Source organism: Myotis lucifugus, unplaced genomic scaffold, assembly GCF_000147115.1.
Source record: "Myotis lucifugus unplaced genomic scaffold, Myoluc2.0 scaffold_25, whole genome shotgun sequence".
Lineage (NCBI taxonomy): Eukaryota > Metazoa > Chordata > Mammalia > Chiroptera > Vespertilionidae > Myotis > Myotis lucifugus.
Genome location: NW_005871073.1, coordinates 7,419,619 through 7,436,433, shown reverse-complemented (window position 1 = coordinate 7,436,433; position 16,815 = coordinate 7,419,619). Strand labels below are relative to the sequence as shown.

The 16,815-nt window shown below is 35.1% G+C and overlaps 1 protein-coding gene across 16 annotated transcripts in view; it reads right to left on the bottom strand.

Annotated features, from left to right (window-relative positions):
* ADGRL2 (adhesion G protein-coupled receptor L2) overlaps window positions 1-16,815 on the bottom strand; it is a 276,823-nt gene that overhangs the window by 167,219 nt on the left and 92,789 nt on the right. The gene's annotated exons all lie outside the window — the stretch shown is intronic.

Genomic DNA, 16,815 nt, shown 5'->3' with positions numbered 1-16,815 from the left:
TAGAATGAAAGCCCAGAAGTTATGAACAACTACAGGAACTGTGCTTATAGATAAAACTATTCTTGTGAAGCGTAAAACACAATCAATATTTAAAAATACAGACTTTAGCCCTAACCGGTTTGGCTCAGTGGATAGAGTGTCGGCCTGCGGACTCAAGGGTCTCAGGTTCGATGCCGGCCAAGGGCATGTACCTTGGTTGCGGGCACATCCCCAGTAGGGAGTGTGCAGGGGACAGCTGATCGATGTTTCTCTCTCATCGATGTTTCTAACTCTCTATCCCTCTCCCTTCCTCTCTGTAAAAAAATCAATAAAATATATTTTTATAAAAATACAGACTTTAGGACCAATGCAAGCAAGCACATACTTTTTTGGTCTGGCAATTTTGGGCAAACTTGGTGCTGAAAGTTCTGTCACTTTTTAAAAACCACCTGTGCTGCCATAATAACCTTTTGTGGCATTGTAGGAAACCAAAAAGTAACAGCATGAAAGTAAAACTCAAAGCATATAAATACTGTGAATTAGTAAAGTGCATCCAAGCCCTCACCTGTCACTTAGACATATGTGACATGGTTGGGAATGGCTGCTCTGAACTACAGAAACATAATGTACTTTAAGAGAACATACCCACATATGAAATAACAGATTTTTCAAAAGATAATTTGGGTATGACTTTTAATTTAATTGGACTCTCAAAAAATTCTTTTACATAGTAAAAATTCTCCTGTACCGTGCACCTTAATACAGTTTAATTTATTCAAACTGGGAATGAGATGCAGGATAATGGTAAAAACTGAATCGCTCTGCCTTGGTGGTTAACTTTTCGCCTTAAGAAAACACTAAGTTGCCCAACATAGAAAGGTGACAAGGCTGCCAAAAATTGAGATTTAATTCATTCAAATACATCTTTTTGGTCTAAGTTGTACCTTATAAATTCCCAATAAAAGAAAGTTGGCTTAAGGAGTTTCAGCTAGATTAATACAAACTTGAATATAAGTTAAATCCAAAGATGGAAACCTCTGCCTTTTAGCTATACAACCAAATACGCCAATAGTTATTTGCACTATGTTATGAAAGACAAATACAAAATTCTGATTATTATATTTAGAACTAAGAACTTTCAATTTTTAAGATTTATAATATATATACATATTTTTAAACCCAAAACTGTGCTGTTCTAGATTTATTGTTCAATTCTTTATCTGCTATGTTTTTGTAGAATCAATAAAACTTAAAGTGCGTATAAAGTTTACTACTAAAGATAGAGAGCTTCTAATTTCCACTGAATTGTTAAAATATTTTTCAATTTATCCATAAATCTTGCAACAAAACAAATGGACGGAAGTGCTATCTTTAAAGCTGTTTCTATACCAGCATGATAGGTAATTTAAAAATATTTTAACCTGGATATTAAACACTTAAGTTTCATCATTTTCTGACTGCATATTAAAATGATGTAATATTGAAGCTTTAATAAGGAATTAATGTTCAAACAGATTAAGCAGAGCTTTAAAAATTCATAGTATAGTTGTGATACTCTCCAAAGTTAACCTTTATAAGCAGTGTTAATAAAAAATGTAACTAGCCAAGTTTATATACTATTTCCTGGAATCCTTCCTAATAGTTTTAGTTTGACTTTCCAACAGCTTCAATTAATTATTATATGTATTAATACATGTTATATTTCCCTATCTACAAGCCAATCCTTATACATGGTTGCATATACTAGTACTTTGTACTTTTTTAAACTATCTTTTATGCAATAAAGAGAAATTAATGTCAACAAATTAAAAAGTTTAAGTTTTAGATTCTAATAGAAAAGGAGATAAGGAGAGAAAATCAATAGATTCTTAAGTCTTACATATTATACAATATTTACAAGTTTAGGTAACAGAACCTAATTTTCAGTCAGAAAACTGAAATCAAGATAATGAATCCCGGCCAAGAACTAATACATATATTTGCCTTACCATATTTTCATTGAAACAAATCTAAATCAAGTAGGATGACAGGCCAATCACAGGCATAAATTGTGCTATGTAGTTGCCCATGTATTTTTATAAACAAACTAGCTTTTTCTTCTAAAAATCATTTTATTCATAGCACAAATTTAATTATAGGATAGCAGTATACATACATTCCTCAATCTGTCATTTAAGATGTTTCAATGAAAAACTCCTATATTTTACTTGAGAAAAAAAGTACATGAAATAAAGTTTCTGGGTTTTAGGTTAAATAAGAGTATGCAAGTATAAAAAGATCACCCACATTAAGATGAATAATTGATTGTTAAGCTAAACATTAAAAATATCTTCTATAAGAGTTGAATAATGCCAAACATGAAGGTATGGCAAATATCCCTTTTTTAAATTATGGAGGGATAATAATATATATTAGGTCATATAGAAACACTCTGAAGACCACCACCATATAACTGCACACTCAATGAAAAACCTATACATCAATACTAATCCTTAAATTTATATATTGGCTCTTTTTAGGAAGTCAAACAGCAGCTTAGTTAATAAGTAAAATAAAAAATGTGACTTAATTCTTTTTTTAAAAAAAGAGAAATAAGGCCTCAGCCAGCAATTCAGAAATGAGTAACTTCAAATCATTAAAACATTCTATCAGAAGACATACCAAAAATATTAAAACAACTTAAAGATACTGAAAAGGTGTTAAGAACCTCAAAAAGCATCTGATATTATCAATTTTATAAATACATGAGTTTGTGATGGCATTCTTTGTAAACAGGTAAAATCAATTTAAATACAGTAAGCCAACAAATTAAAGCTTTATTTTAGTTTATTTTCAATTAAAAGTTAACATTGTGATTTAATTGCAACCTTGTATATTGATCCTCTTGGTTTTCACAGAATTAACAGGCAATACAGAGAAATGAGCTATCAGTATGTGTAATCTACAGGGTTCTCAATATCTTTAAAATACTTAAGCAATAGTTATATTACAGGCTATTCAATTTAGTATTGTTCTAACGAGCTCTAATTCTTATTCTCCAATTTTTTTAGGAATGTTCTTAAACTATTAAGAATTAATTCTAAATGTTTTTGAAAAGTGTAACTTTAGAAAATGTGAATTCTAAGATACGATTTGTTCCTGGATTCTTTACTCACACAATATTATTAACAGACTAATAATTGTTTTAAAAGATGTAATCTCTTTTGATGAAGCCAATTATAGTTTCCTAGGCTGAAATGTCAGGAGAATTTATTGACTTCCTAACATATTAGTAACACAATATAAGGAAATTAGTGAAAAATAAAAAACACATGGAGGTGTGAAAGACTAATATCTGCATTAAAATAGGCAAAGTTATGTTTAATCAGCAAGTTCAAGATAATTCTGTCACTATAATTTTACAAAGTATTTTACAAGCATGATCAACCCCAAATTCTTACAAAGAACACAAAGACAGAAAAGTGCTTTTAGAATATATTCTTAAATACCTTAATTTTTTGCAGCTCTTATCTGAATCCCATATGGCAAAGAGCTAAAACATAAATTTTCTTGAAGTATAATTCAAATAATTTCAAATGTCCAGGTATTAATATTTGCATTTGCCAATAACTATTGCAGGTCAGTAATTACTACTAAGAGATAAAGCATCTGTTATGATGCTCTGACCAGTAGTAAAATGCTGGACTAAACTAACTTGAACCTAAGCTAACTTTTGATTTAGGGCCTCTGATACAAGTAATAACAACTACCACTCTACTTTGACTTATATTTGGTCTAAACAAAAATGCTTTTTGCCCAGCCAGCATGGCTTAGTGGTTGAGCGTCAACCTATGAACCAGAAGGCCATGGTGACTCCTGACCAGGGCACATGCCTGGGTTGCAGGTTCAATCCCCAACGTGGGTTGTGCAGGAGGCAGCCTACCAATGATTCTGATCATTGATGTTTCTGTCTCTCCGCCTCTCCTTTTTTCTCTGAAATCAATAAAATATAGTTAAAAAAACAAACAAAAAATGAGTTTTAAATCAATAATCTGATTTAACAAGCATTAAATTCTTAAAAAACATTGCACAAAAATTTAATAATTTTTTCCCTTCTTAAATAGAAATCCAAAAAAGCAGTGTTACTAATCATACTTATATTAAAATATAGAAACCAGACAAATATGGGGTAAAATTATCCATACATAGAAAGCAGCAGTATTTTTAGTTTCAATTTCCGATATTTCTGAGTTATGGTATTTGCTTTTATATAAAGGTAATACAGTTATATGTAAATTATAGAGAAAATTTGTGATAGCTTATAATTTATTCTTTTTTAAAACAAACAGAAATTTATTCACTCTTCAGTGCAGCTTGGAACTAAATGTACCACCATCGTGTGAATGCCACAATATCATACTAAAATGTACATAAAAAAGGAGTCTTTAAACCTTTGTTAGGTTTTAGTTTAAAGAAGTCAAAAAGACATATAGGAATGTCTTTGAAACACATAAAGAGAAAAAAAAAAAAAGCTCCCCTAATATTATTTATCTATTTTTATAATTAACATTAGTTTTTAAATCCTGGTATTTTTTAAATGTTTTTTAGTTACATGTTTTGTTAACTTTCATTTAAAATGTGAACATGTTAAAATATTTGACTCTTGGTTCAAAGAGTATAAAATATATTTTTTAAATAGGAACTTCATTTTTATAAAATTTATATTAAAAATATTATTTCAAATCTATATTCATAACACATATTACCCTTATCTAGAGAAATCTTATTCATATTATATCCTACTCATAATATAGCATTTTTTAAAAATCTGCTCAAGTAAATGCAGGAACGAATGCATATGTATTTTACTCTTAACATCTATACAAGTGATCAGATATATCATAATTCACATTTTTTAATTGAAGAATATCCAATAAAATTTCTTTGATAACTTACAAAGTCAGGATTATTTTAAACTAAAAAGCAATTGCCAATAACTTGTTATAAATATCCCCAAATTAATAACAATACTTTCACAACAATAATTTAATTAACTTTTCAATAACACATTTTCTTTGCAATGAATTCAGATCTCAGTTTTACCAACCACTCAGCTGTCTACCTTTAAATTTAAGAGAGAACAAGTAGAACTTACCCTTACTGTGCCTTCCCAATAACCTCACAGAAGTTATGCACTATGTGACAGTTCCTCCTCAAGTAATGATTTCCCTGGAATGAATTCTCTAACTACGTGACAGTTACTGTTCCTCAAGTCACATTATTCTGGAATGAATTCTCTAGTAACCCTTACCTCACTGTGAAGGGAGGTGTGGTATTTGAGGAAAAAGGGTAATGAACTATAAGGCTGGATTCCATTTTCTGGTGCCTTTTACATGTAGCACCAATGATAAAAATCTCTTCTTATCATATTAAGGCAATGAAGTTAAGCTGGCAGTACAGGTGCCTATCACTTCTATGGAAAAGGAGCATTTATATACTTTTGTGAAACATACCATCATAATCCCATTGAAGTGTAATTGCTGTTGCAAACATTCTTATGCTGATATGGAAATGCTCTGCATAAATGCTGCATAGACTGTTAAGATAATACATGACCCTGTTGAGAGGGTAATATTTATATAAAAGCCCATGCCAGTACCATAAATCTCTTTATTACACAAGTGTCCTTATTTAGGGGTCATTCTGTGCAACAATATCAATCTGACTTTCCCATTAGCATAGATTAGCTAATAAAATAATAAGTCCACAAGAATAAATTTCATTAAGAAACAAAGCCTTTTAAAATACAAAACAATGGTTTTATTTGTCATATCATTCCTTGGTAAACTAAGGAAAAAATGAACTACTACATCTATTTTCATAGATGCATAGATGGAAAACCTTTTATTTTCTTTTTTTCCCCCAACAAGCAATTTCTGAAATGACGTTACTATACCAAAATGTAAAAATAAAAAGATTCATTTTTATTAGAATTTAATATAGTCTATCCTTAAGTTTCCCAGCACAATTAAGTATATGCACGCAAAGTGAAAACATTTGCTCACTAAAAAGATTCAAATATCCCTAAAGGCTTTTATCTCCCTGATTATCAAAACACTTATGACAAAATTCTCAAGTATTTCTGAGTATACAGCTTATAATTTCTTAGAAATTTAGTTGACATGGCATTCATAAATAGAATTCAGCTATTATAAGTAGTATCTTTCTTGCATTCATTTTTTTCCAAGTTAGTCAGCAGTTTTCTAAACTATTTAATATTGTCCTTACCGGTAGTTTCCCTGTTTAAGCGTCACTGCACTGATTAGTCCATTATTAGTACAAAAGCCATTAATCCAAAGTGATCGTTTTTATTTTTAGAAAAGAACATAAGCAACTCATATAATTTGACCTATTAATTAAATGTAGAGGAATATAATTTACTACTTACTGTTTAGCGATCATTTTATAGTATTTTTCATAATCTGGAAAATTATCTTTAAAATTTGGATCTGTCTTATCACAATTATTAGATATTTAAACAAGACATGTTTCTGCAACCATCCTCCTAAAGCTTTAGTTAATCATTAAAAAAGAACAAAAGGCAGAATCCAAAATTAATCTGATTATCTCCCTTATATTTCAAGTTTTTACTAATTAAGAAAAAAGTAAAAACCACATCTATTAATTTGTGAATACAGGAAATTATGAATACCTAGCATTTGGTATGTTGGATATCACTATAATTGACTAATCCCCAAATGCTTGACTTTTCTTAGAATAATTTTTCTCAAAACAAAAATAAGAAGTATGTTAATAAAACGTAATATTCAAATGAGATATTACCAATTTATACTGCCTTGATTATTTTATGTCATATACAAGCTCCCTCTGCAGGTAATAACAAGGGTTAGCAAAAATATTCCAAACATGTAGGCAGTTCTCTGCATAAAGTTGCAGGTCACTGTTGTACAAAAATACTCTTACCTAGCATTGTTACCGCCTCCTTACCAATTATCTGATTAAAATACCCGCTCCTGAAAATCTGTGGTTCAACATGATTATTCCTGTCCTTCATCTTGGTTAAGAATGCAGCTTGAGCAGGCAGAATACACAAACTTTTCAGTCACCCCAAGAGCTACTCACCAGGTGTATTTCAAGGAAAAGAAAACATTGCCTGGCTTACAACAGCAGCAGTCTAAAATGACAGGCCACCCAAAACAGTGCTGCCCAACCCCTTTATCTGATGCATCATCTGACTGCAACGTGTGAACTAATTCAATACAAAAAAGAAAAAGAAAAACTGATTTGGTTTGCAAAATGTTCTTTGGTCCACCATAACATTTTTTCAGTCTGTTTTAGATTTCTGTTTTCACACTCTCCTCCCTATGCCCTTCCCCAGATAACAGATACAAGATGCATCTCTGCCAAGGTTTGGGGCCAATGTTAAGAATGGTTCCAAGGTTTGGGGCCAATGTGTAACCAAAAAATTGTTGCTGAACAATGTTTGATGCCACTCTTAAGATTTCCCACTTGCGGAAATTTAAGGCAAATTCAGTTTGACTTACCTTTAAATGAACCGAATTGACAGGTAAAAAGAGGTTTAAAAAAACACACTAATATCCTTATTAACCAAGTGAAAATTAATGCTGATTGTCATGCTAAAACATACAGAAATACCACAGAGATATCAGTTACGTTTTTTCCTACTTAAAGAAAACAAAGTTAAGAGCAAAGGCAACTTAATAACAAGCATTGTTCTTAGTGAGTTTTTTGCTTAAGGGAGAAATTTTGTTTCACTGATATTTTTAAATAATGAGGCCCTAGATCTAGTTTAAAACCAGTAACAATATGAAGAGTGGCTTCCATCAAGGCTATGGGTACTACACACAGCATTTGCAGCAGAAAAAAGAAGGGGGTAAGGTGGCAATGTTCCTATAATTCGCCTATACAGCTCTATAAAGAGGAAGCACCTAAAATCCAAATAGTATCTTTCTCATGACAAACAGAACTTTGAAAAGGACAAAAATGGCTAAATATCCTTAGTAAAAGTGAAAATGACTAGGACATCATAATTTTAGTATAATTTTTATTTGTTGATGCATATGAAGCAAATTAAGGTGTTTTAGTAATAGGTCCATCTTTCTAAAAATGGAAAAAAAGACATACATTAAGCTTTTGTCAAATTATATGAAAATATGTACAATCACTGGTCTACAAATATAACCTTACATCACCACCAAAATTATTGTTTCCCCAACTGTCTTGGATGTTAACTACAGGAAAGCCGAAATATTAAGAATTAAAACACACCATGAGCATATTGAGATTAAAAACACAAACGAGTGAATAAAATACTATATAAAAAATGTGTTCTGTAACTTCTAATCAATAACCACAGTAATAAATAGGGAAAAAATGGTAGGCATTTAATTCAGAGGAATAAAATTTCTGAGTGGACAGTTCCAGTGAAGTAAAGAACTAATTCCAAACGGAAATACTTTGCTTCAAATTAAAGACATGGAAACTCATATATATATATAGTAATCGAGAACTGATTAAGTAAATATAATCTACATAAAACAAATATATCAACTAAAGATCATATCTAAAATCTTGTACTGACTCATCCATTATATGGCTTACTGGTGCCAAAGTATTTAATTTTAAGGATAAATGATTAAAATTAGAACTCATAAACAAAACAGAGAGAATTCTCTTTCGCTGTCTCTATAGATAGACACTATTTACTAACTTCCAGGAGAGAAAGCATTGTCCAAAGCAAGGTCAAAGGCATTGTCCAAAGCCTGCCCCGGCAGCCAAGAACCACTTTTGACAGATTATTCTGTCCTAAGTCCAGAGCAACAATCAGTTTGAGGTGTGGACCGATGTAAAAATACCTACAAAATGATGCAAAGTGTGGATAGAACAAGCATTTCATGTTCCAAAGGCAGGAAATATCCTTGAGAACAAAATAGAGATTAAATGAATCATATCATTTGCAAAATCAGCTTAAAAACAGATCTTACACATACTTCACATTTTAGGCTTTCATTTGCACTAATTTTTAGCCAATAACTGTCAATAAGTATTGATATATACAAAGGGAAAGAACATAAATTGCACATTTGTTTGTACACGTGTGTATACATATAATTGGACCAAGAAAGGAGTTAAAGAGTATTATCTAATAATTAAAAGAGCAAAACTAAACCCTTTTTTTAAATTAGGAACCTCTCGGTTCATTCTTGTTCACTACTACAATGGCTAAAGATCTTATTTTTCTTTCAGAAAAAGATACAGGGTTATATCTGATTTTGTCCTACAAAATAGGTTTGAATTGATCTGCGTCTGAGGTTAAACATCTTTTCAACTTCTCGCATCTCTGATGGCTAAGAACTAATAATTTATTATGTTTCTTTACTATCAGATAAAAAAACAGAAATTGCTTAATGCATCTTAAAACAGAATTAAGATTTGGTCAGTATTTCAAGAAGTTAACTTCTGCTTAACATGCCTGTTTTGGGTGTTTTTTTAATATTAGAAAATTATTCTATTTTTATTAAGGTACTGAATCTAAGCTTTAAATTTAAAAAAAAAAGTGACTAAAGATTTTCCAGCTTTAAGTGGACTTCTTTTAAGGCAACTAAATTTCAATTCTGAAATTCAGAGATTAAAGTATAATCCCTGTGTGAATTTTAATGTTTTTAATGTGCTCCTCACAGATTGGGGGAAAAAATCAATGGCAAAACCAACAAGGGCCCGTTTTGCTCAGCATACGATTTCTTGTCAGGTAGTGATTAATGCTGTGCTCTGTAGAGGGAGACATTACATCCGGGCTAAAAGAGACCTAAATTTTACCCTCAGGCAGAAATCTGACTTAAACATCTCTATTTAAAGTGACATTTGTCCTCCCTTTTCAACTGGTTTCCCCCAGAAATTCCAGGAAGTTGACTTCATGACCTAAAAACAGCCGAGTGGCTGTGAACAGTAGCTGTGCCTGCTCTGCACTTCAGGAAATCTGGGTGCCAGAATGAATCAAGGTGTAGGTCGTAAAACAGGTGCCCAGCTATCTGGTATGATCAATCCCATGCCACCTTACTTCCACAGGAATCTATATTTCGAGGGTCAATAGTAAAAATTTCTGTTTCTGTTGCTGATAACCTAGCTATCCCTACTGATGGACTAGGTTTCTATTGATTCATAAAAATCACAGCTGATATTTTACTACACTGATCTGAACTATTAACTGATGACAAATTACAGAAATCCAGAAAAGCAACAGAAAAGCAACTACTAAAAAAAAAAAAAAAACCTCCCAAACAAATGAGAATGTGCAAGTGGAAATAGTACCTTATACGTCATGTAATAGCTTCCATAAAATCAAAAATGGAAAAGCAGAAAGAATGTTCACATAACTAAAGCCACCAAGTATACAAGATGTACGTATATTAAAACAGGTGCCAATATCCTTACACTGTGAAACATGGTAACTTTTGATATTATTAAGCTATTTAAACACTGCTGGCAAGTTCTTACAACCAAGGTAATCTAATTTCTGTTGCATTTCAACTTAAATTGATTTTTTTTTCTTTTAGCCGTTCTGGTAATTGAACAAATTTATACAACTGTGATGGGATTTTACTTACTACCACACAACGCATAAAATCCTCTTCGAAGACAAACTATATTACTTCATAAAACTGCATTTTTGTTGTAATTAAACAAATTGTATTTAAACTTGCTTTGTGCTTCCAAAGCAATCAATAGCATTTTGCTATAAGTTGCACTTTGCTTGCAGGTGTTAAGCTTGGTTCCTTCATTCAATCTAACTTTTTTTAAAGATAATTTTTATTTGCAAAATATGGAAGTTTTCTTTTCCTAAGAAATAGCTTTTTAAAATCGTTGGATAAGAACATATTGGGAAGTATCTGCAAATTATTGCCTACACTTAGTCTATCAGATAAATGATCTAAGCAGACTTTTTAAGTATTTTTGGATGATTAGGCCTTTTTTTTATGACACAATGATCCACTTACAAAAATATACCTATTTACATAAAATAGCATTAAGAGACTTTCATGGTTCATAATATATTTTTATACTAAACTCAAAATACCACACTGAAGCCTTAAATAAAATTTAAGAATTACACACCCTAGTTACAGTTACTCCTTTAAAAATTACCACACTAGGTCAAGAAAAATGACATTATTTTAGGATTCTATTTCCCTAATTCCAATAGTTAACTATTTATAGGTTAAATGACCAATTTTCTTAATCTTTTTCGTAAAGCATTAAAAAATAATAATAATTACTACCTGACCAATCCTAAGTAGTAAAAGGATTTCAGAAAACAGTCAATTTTTCTGCTAACAACAAGTCTAATTACAGTAATCTATGTGATTAAATACTTTTCAACCTTTCTACCTTTAATCAAGAATTATTTGAAGAGATGAATATTTGGGTGGAGCTATAGACTAATTAGAGTTATGTAAGATAAGTTAACTATGGTTTTAATCTGCCTTTAAAATGGAAATGTTTTAATCTTTCTTGAAAATAGTTACAAAACAGTTATCTATTCCGGTAATGTGAACTAATATTTAGACAAATTATCTTCAGAACTGATATAACCAAAACATAAATGGATTTCAAGTCCTTTTCAGGTCTAGCAGGTAAAGTTGCTATTTTTAACCCACGATCCAAATTATCAATTTGTGCAGTTTTTAACTAGGCATTTTTGCAAGAACTAAATGAACAGGGTTTTTTGTAATCATGCATTTTATTTCTAAAATGTACTAGCTTGGAAATAATTCCACTTTAATTCTATTTGAGCCTTTTCTGCAGAAAAGCAGACAGATGTTAAATGTGTACCTTTCCTTCAAGACACAAAATCAGATACAGTGAATATCAAGAGGCAAAGTGGACAGTCTTCGAAGAAACTTTTTTTTAGAAAAATAGCAATCCTATTACACTAAATTCTTCAAGTTTCCAAAACTGTATTTCATTCCTAATCTAACTACAATTGGTCTGTGCTCTTAAATATCAGCTATTTGGCAAGTGGTATGGATTCTTATTAAACTGAAAACAGACTTCTCTCAGGTAGATAGATACAAGTGTATTTAGCCCATACCTTAGAATAAATTGTAATAATCTCTTCATCTCATACTACACCTGTCAATAAATTGTTATTTGATCATTTATTTTACTAAAGTCAGGTCAAATAAATATTTTGATAGAAAATAGAGCAATAACAATTTATTTCTATGGTGTACAGCTTTCTAATTATCTCCTGATCATCCCCCCAAAAATCTCAATCTTAGCTCACATATTCCTATATTAAGACATTAAATATTACGTTAAATATTTAAATAAAACACAGAAAGCTCCAATAATGATCAAACAGAGATCTAAACCTCAGTAAGCTTTAGCTTTAAAGCTCTCCTCTTGCTAATTTTAAGAAAGGAACCGCCCAGAAGCTTGGTGTTAACGTTTCTGCTGATTGTGAAAATTGCAGCAATAAAAACTCCAACTGCTTGCCTTAAATTAAGACTTGCAGTACTACATGTGCGATCTGTATGTTTATATTAGTTTTTATAACACTTGGAAGTTTTGTTGTATGCTTTGATGTTAGTCCATTAATAAAGCAGAGTCAAAAGCCTGGAAAAAAATAAATTTATTGGAAATTCTCAAGTCAAAACTTGAAATAATTGGTTTATTCTACCCCACATGATTCAATATTCTGATTTCCCCAACTACCTGCTCCCAGAGCTATCTGCATTTCTAAATTCGTTTTCTGTTGCCAACACATAGTAACCCACAGTGATTGAAAATGACAGCTGGAGAGCTTCTACAACACATTAATTTTTCTCTAAGTAGTCCAATTTTGTCACTTAAATGTTGAAAAGTCTTCTTTTCCCTACATTTTACACCTTTAGAGATTTGTTGAATTTAGGATCATCATCATGTAAAATGAAGAGCAATTTTTTCAAGACTATTTTTAGATTATTACTAATAGCTCTGATGGATGTGTTTTCTTTATAGCACTCTGCACTCGAAGCAAACTAGTTAAACAGCAACTTGAGTCCAATAATAGCAATTACATCAATGTATGATTTTTTTTTCCTCGAAAGTACTACTTAGACAACTGAAGGGATCAGATAAATAAACCACTATAAGATGATTTCAGGTTAACGATGTACAATTTGAATGCCACTAAAAAACAAACAAAAAACCCACCTCATCTTAATCTGAAAAAAATATCATCCTATTAAACTGAAGCCCAAAAATGTTAGGCAATTAATATTTTTTACTTCAAAGCTGTTTATTAATGTTAATTTTCACTATTAAGATAAAATCAAGAGTTCTGAACGATAATTTTTTAAAAAAGAAAACCCTCCTCCAATTACAGGATATCAATTCACGTTCAAATTAACCAACCATCCAAGGTAAAACTATAAAAAATATGAACTTAAAATTTTTTAACCTTCCTTGAGATTCATTTTCATCTTAAACTAGGCTTTAGTAAATCTTAACCTAAATAAATAAAACCAATACTTCCCAAAGAGTTGAAGAAAAAAGTTCCTCTCTGGACACATCTGCTCACCATAAAATGACCCAAATGACCCAAGTACTTGTTCTTACTTGTTTCTTCACTCACGGATGGATACTGACTTGTTAAAAGAAATTCAAAGAATGAATCTTTTCGCAAATGTAAGAAAGTATTAGCGAATGCACTATAAATATTAAGAAAAATAAACCAACTGCAATCTGAATGCTAGCATTTGCTGTCTGATAAAATGCAAAACTTGAGACGCAACAATAATCAAACAATTCTCTATTTAAAATATCATTCACAAAAAATCTGAGTATCACTTAGCATCCTTTCAAACTTACACTTGCAACAGAAGTTTCATTAACAAAGTTCATGTTGAGTTTTAATAGTCCACTGATTTTTTTCCTATTAATTTAACAAGTGCATTAAAAATAAAGTTTTCTGGGTGACAAATGAGTGTGCTTTTATCACAAGATTTCTATTATTTTATAGACTCATGAAAAGCCTTTCTCTCCCCGTTTTATTAATATAACAAAGTGTAGGCCCTAGAAAAGTATTAAGTTAGAGGAAAAGCTTTCTCCTCCACTGAAGGGACCCCAAAAGACAGGCAACAGTGACTATCATAAAATAAAAGGTCACTCTTTTTCTAGGAACAAACCATTTATCAATAGAAAATAATTGTCTTGCCATTTGCAAGGACTCCATAGCAATAGACAATGTTTTTCACTCACATAATTACAAAACAGTAAAAGTTCAGAAACACAGCCTGAATCCACCTCCCTATTTTTACCCTTTACAATTCTCATTGCCCTTTGGGCCTCCCTTGGAAGCAAATGGAAGACAGGCTGAAGTTTTCTCAATTGAGCTGAAGCTAAGAAACCTTTGATATGCTAATAGTCCCCTTCAAACGGTAAGAATTCACACTTGCATTAATTCAAACAATTTGTGCAGAATGATGTGAAATGGCACCTCTTTTTAGAGGCAAGCAACAAAAGAAGAGAATCGGAATGTCTGAAGAAACTAAACAACAGAACGTTTGTTCTGCAGTCTTCTCTCTATCATGCATAAATTTATTGGAGGGTGGAGGAAAGTTCCAACGAAAAGTTCCATAACACACCTGAACAGAAGTAGATTTTCTCTCTAAAGGGTTTCTCAAGAATTAGAAAGATGCTGAATCTGAAGTTACAAAGTTACCTTTAACCTAGGTCAAGAGTCCCATCACAACCTGGAATGTTGCCAGAGACATCACACAACACAATCTATTTTTCTGCTATGGATATATATTGCCTCCTTCGTGCCCATCTTTGAAGGTTCGCCCAAGATCAAACCTGATTTAGTAAGAGACATCTCAACAGGCAAATTCTTTACCAAATGGATATGACTTTTCTTCCTTGTGCAACTCGAACTGAGCAGAGCACACTCGGTGGGGCCCGTTCCAGACACAAACACTGACAAGGAAATGAATGAACGAACCACGTCCGCGAAAGCTACGCCTCTGGAAGGAAAGGAGAGAGAAGTGCACACAGGGTAAAGGCTGCAGAAGAAAATTTACGAATTTGGGGTGGGGGCGGGGAGAAGAGCGCCTTCCAACCTGGCCTTTGTAACGGGAACCATATGGTTGGTGACTGCGGCTCAGACGCTCCCAGGCTGCTCGGAGAAGCTGCGAGGCAGCCTACACCTTTCAAGAAACAGGAGGAAAACATTTCCTCGGTCTGAAGCCGAGACGACACAGTTTGCATCAGGAAGAAGGGAAGAAGGGGGCCAGGGAAGGAGGAAAGACGAGGGGGGTGGAGCCCCATAGAAGATGGGGAAAGAAGTCGGACACCGCAGCACTTGTCCCTCCAACTGCGCTGTTAGAGGACAGCGTGAACAGAGGATTTAAAAAAAAAAAAAATACAAGCAAGACATACGTTCCTTAGTCTCCGCTCAGCGACACTATGGCACAAAGTAAAGCTTCCAACGATTTCCCCTAACCCCGGCCCCGTCGTTCGGAGCAAAGAACAAACTTTGCTGATCTCGAGCGGAGAAGTCCTGCAGGCGCGCCTCCCCGCTGCCGGGGCGCTGTGGTCGCTCCGCTCGCCCTCACCTCTCCACCGGAGGGTCCGGGCGCCCCAGCCAATCAAGGAGCCCGCGCTGGATTAGCCTGGGGGTCTCCCCTTTCCTCGCGCTCCTCCCACGCCTTTTTCTCCCCGCAGCTCCCCACCCGGGACCCCCTCCTACCAACCAGGCTGCCCGAGGCACCCAGTCGCGCCACCATCCCAGGAACCCACAGGCCCAGCGCGGCCCGCTGCTGCCCTCTCACTGCAGGTCCGGGAGGCTCTCTGCCCTCCCCGGGACTCGCGGGGGCCCGGCCCCGCCACCCTCCCGCCCCGCCGGGCCACCCCTAATCGTTGCCAGCCCCAGCGCCGGCCGGCCACATCTGGCTGCGCTTTGCTGTCATCCTCGCCTCTCCACACCACCTAACCGCCGACGAGAAGAAACAACAACCCGCAACAACTCAGCCCAGTCCTCCCCCGCCGGCCACTTCCACGGAACTCGCTCCCAGCGCCTGGACGCCCCGTTCCCCTTCCAGCCCTAGACGGGTCTGCGGACGGGCGGAGCGGGGTGGGGTGGGGTGGGAGACAGGGCCTCGCACCCCGAGCTGAGCGGCCCCGCCGAGGGCGCGCCTCCTACCCCCCCCTCCCCAGACGCACGGTGAAAAGAGGTGAATGGAATCTTCCGACTCCAGCTTCCCGAAAATCAAACTATGTCCAAGGCGATCCTACTCCTCCCCTCTCCCCCGCGGCCCCTGCAGCTAGACTGAAGCCTCGAGAACGTTCTAACAGCTCCACGAGAAAAGGAGCCGCAGGCTGGACGGGATGGGGAGTTCTGGGGATCGATTTCCGAGGGCAAGAGGTGGGGAGCACGGGGAGGGGGCGAGCCGCCGGAGCGAGCGCGGGTCACCCCCTCGGCCGGCGGAACATAAACAAACCGCGGAGCCCCGCTTCCCCCGCGGCTGCCCGTGCCTCCAGCATCCACCCCCGGGCCGGAGGCGCAAAGCAAACAGGTCTCCCAAGCCCCGCACGCACAGAGGCACATTGTTCGTTTGCTGCGGCTCTTACCTCGGTCTGCGAGCGCGCCCCGGGGGCGGGCCCGTCTGGCGCGTGGGGCCGCGCGGGGAGGCGCAAGAGCGCAGCGACGACCCCGGCCGGCCAGGACCAAAGGCCGGAAAGTCCGCGCGGGAAGAAAGCTCCGCGCCTCGAGGTGCCCATCTAGCTCTGGCCGAAGCCGCCGTCTCGTCGAACCAAGCAGCCAGCGTCGGGCGA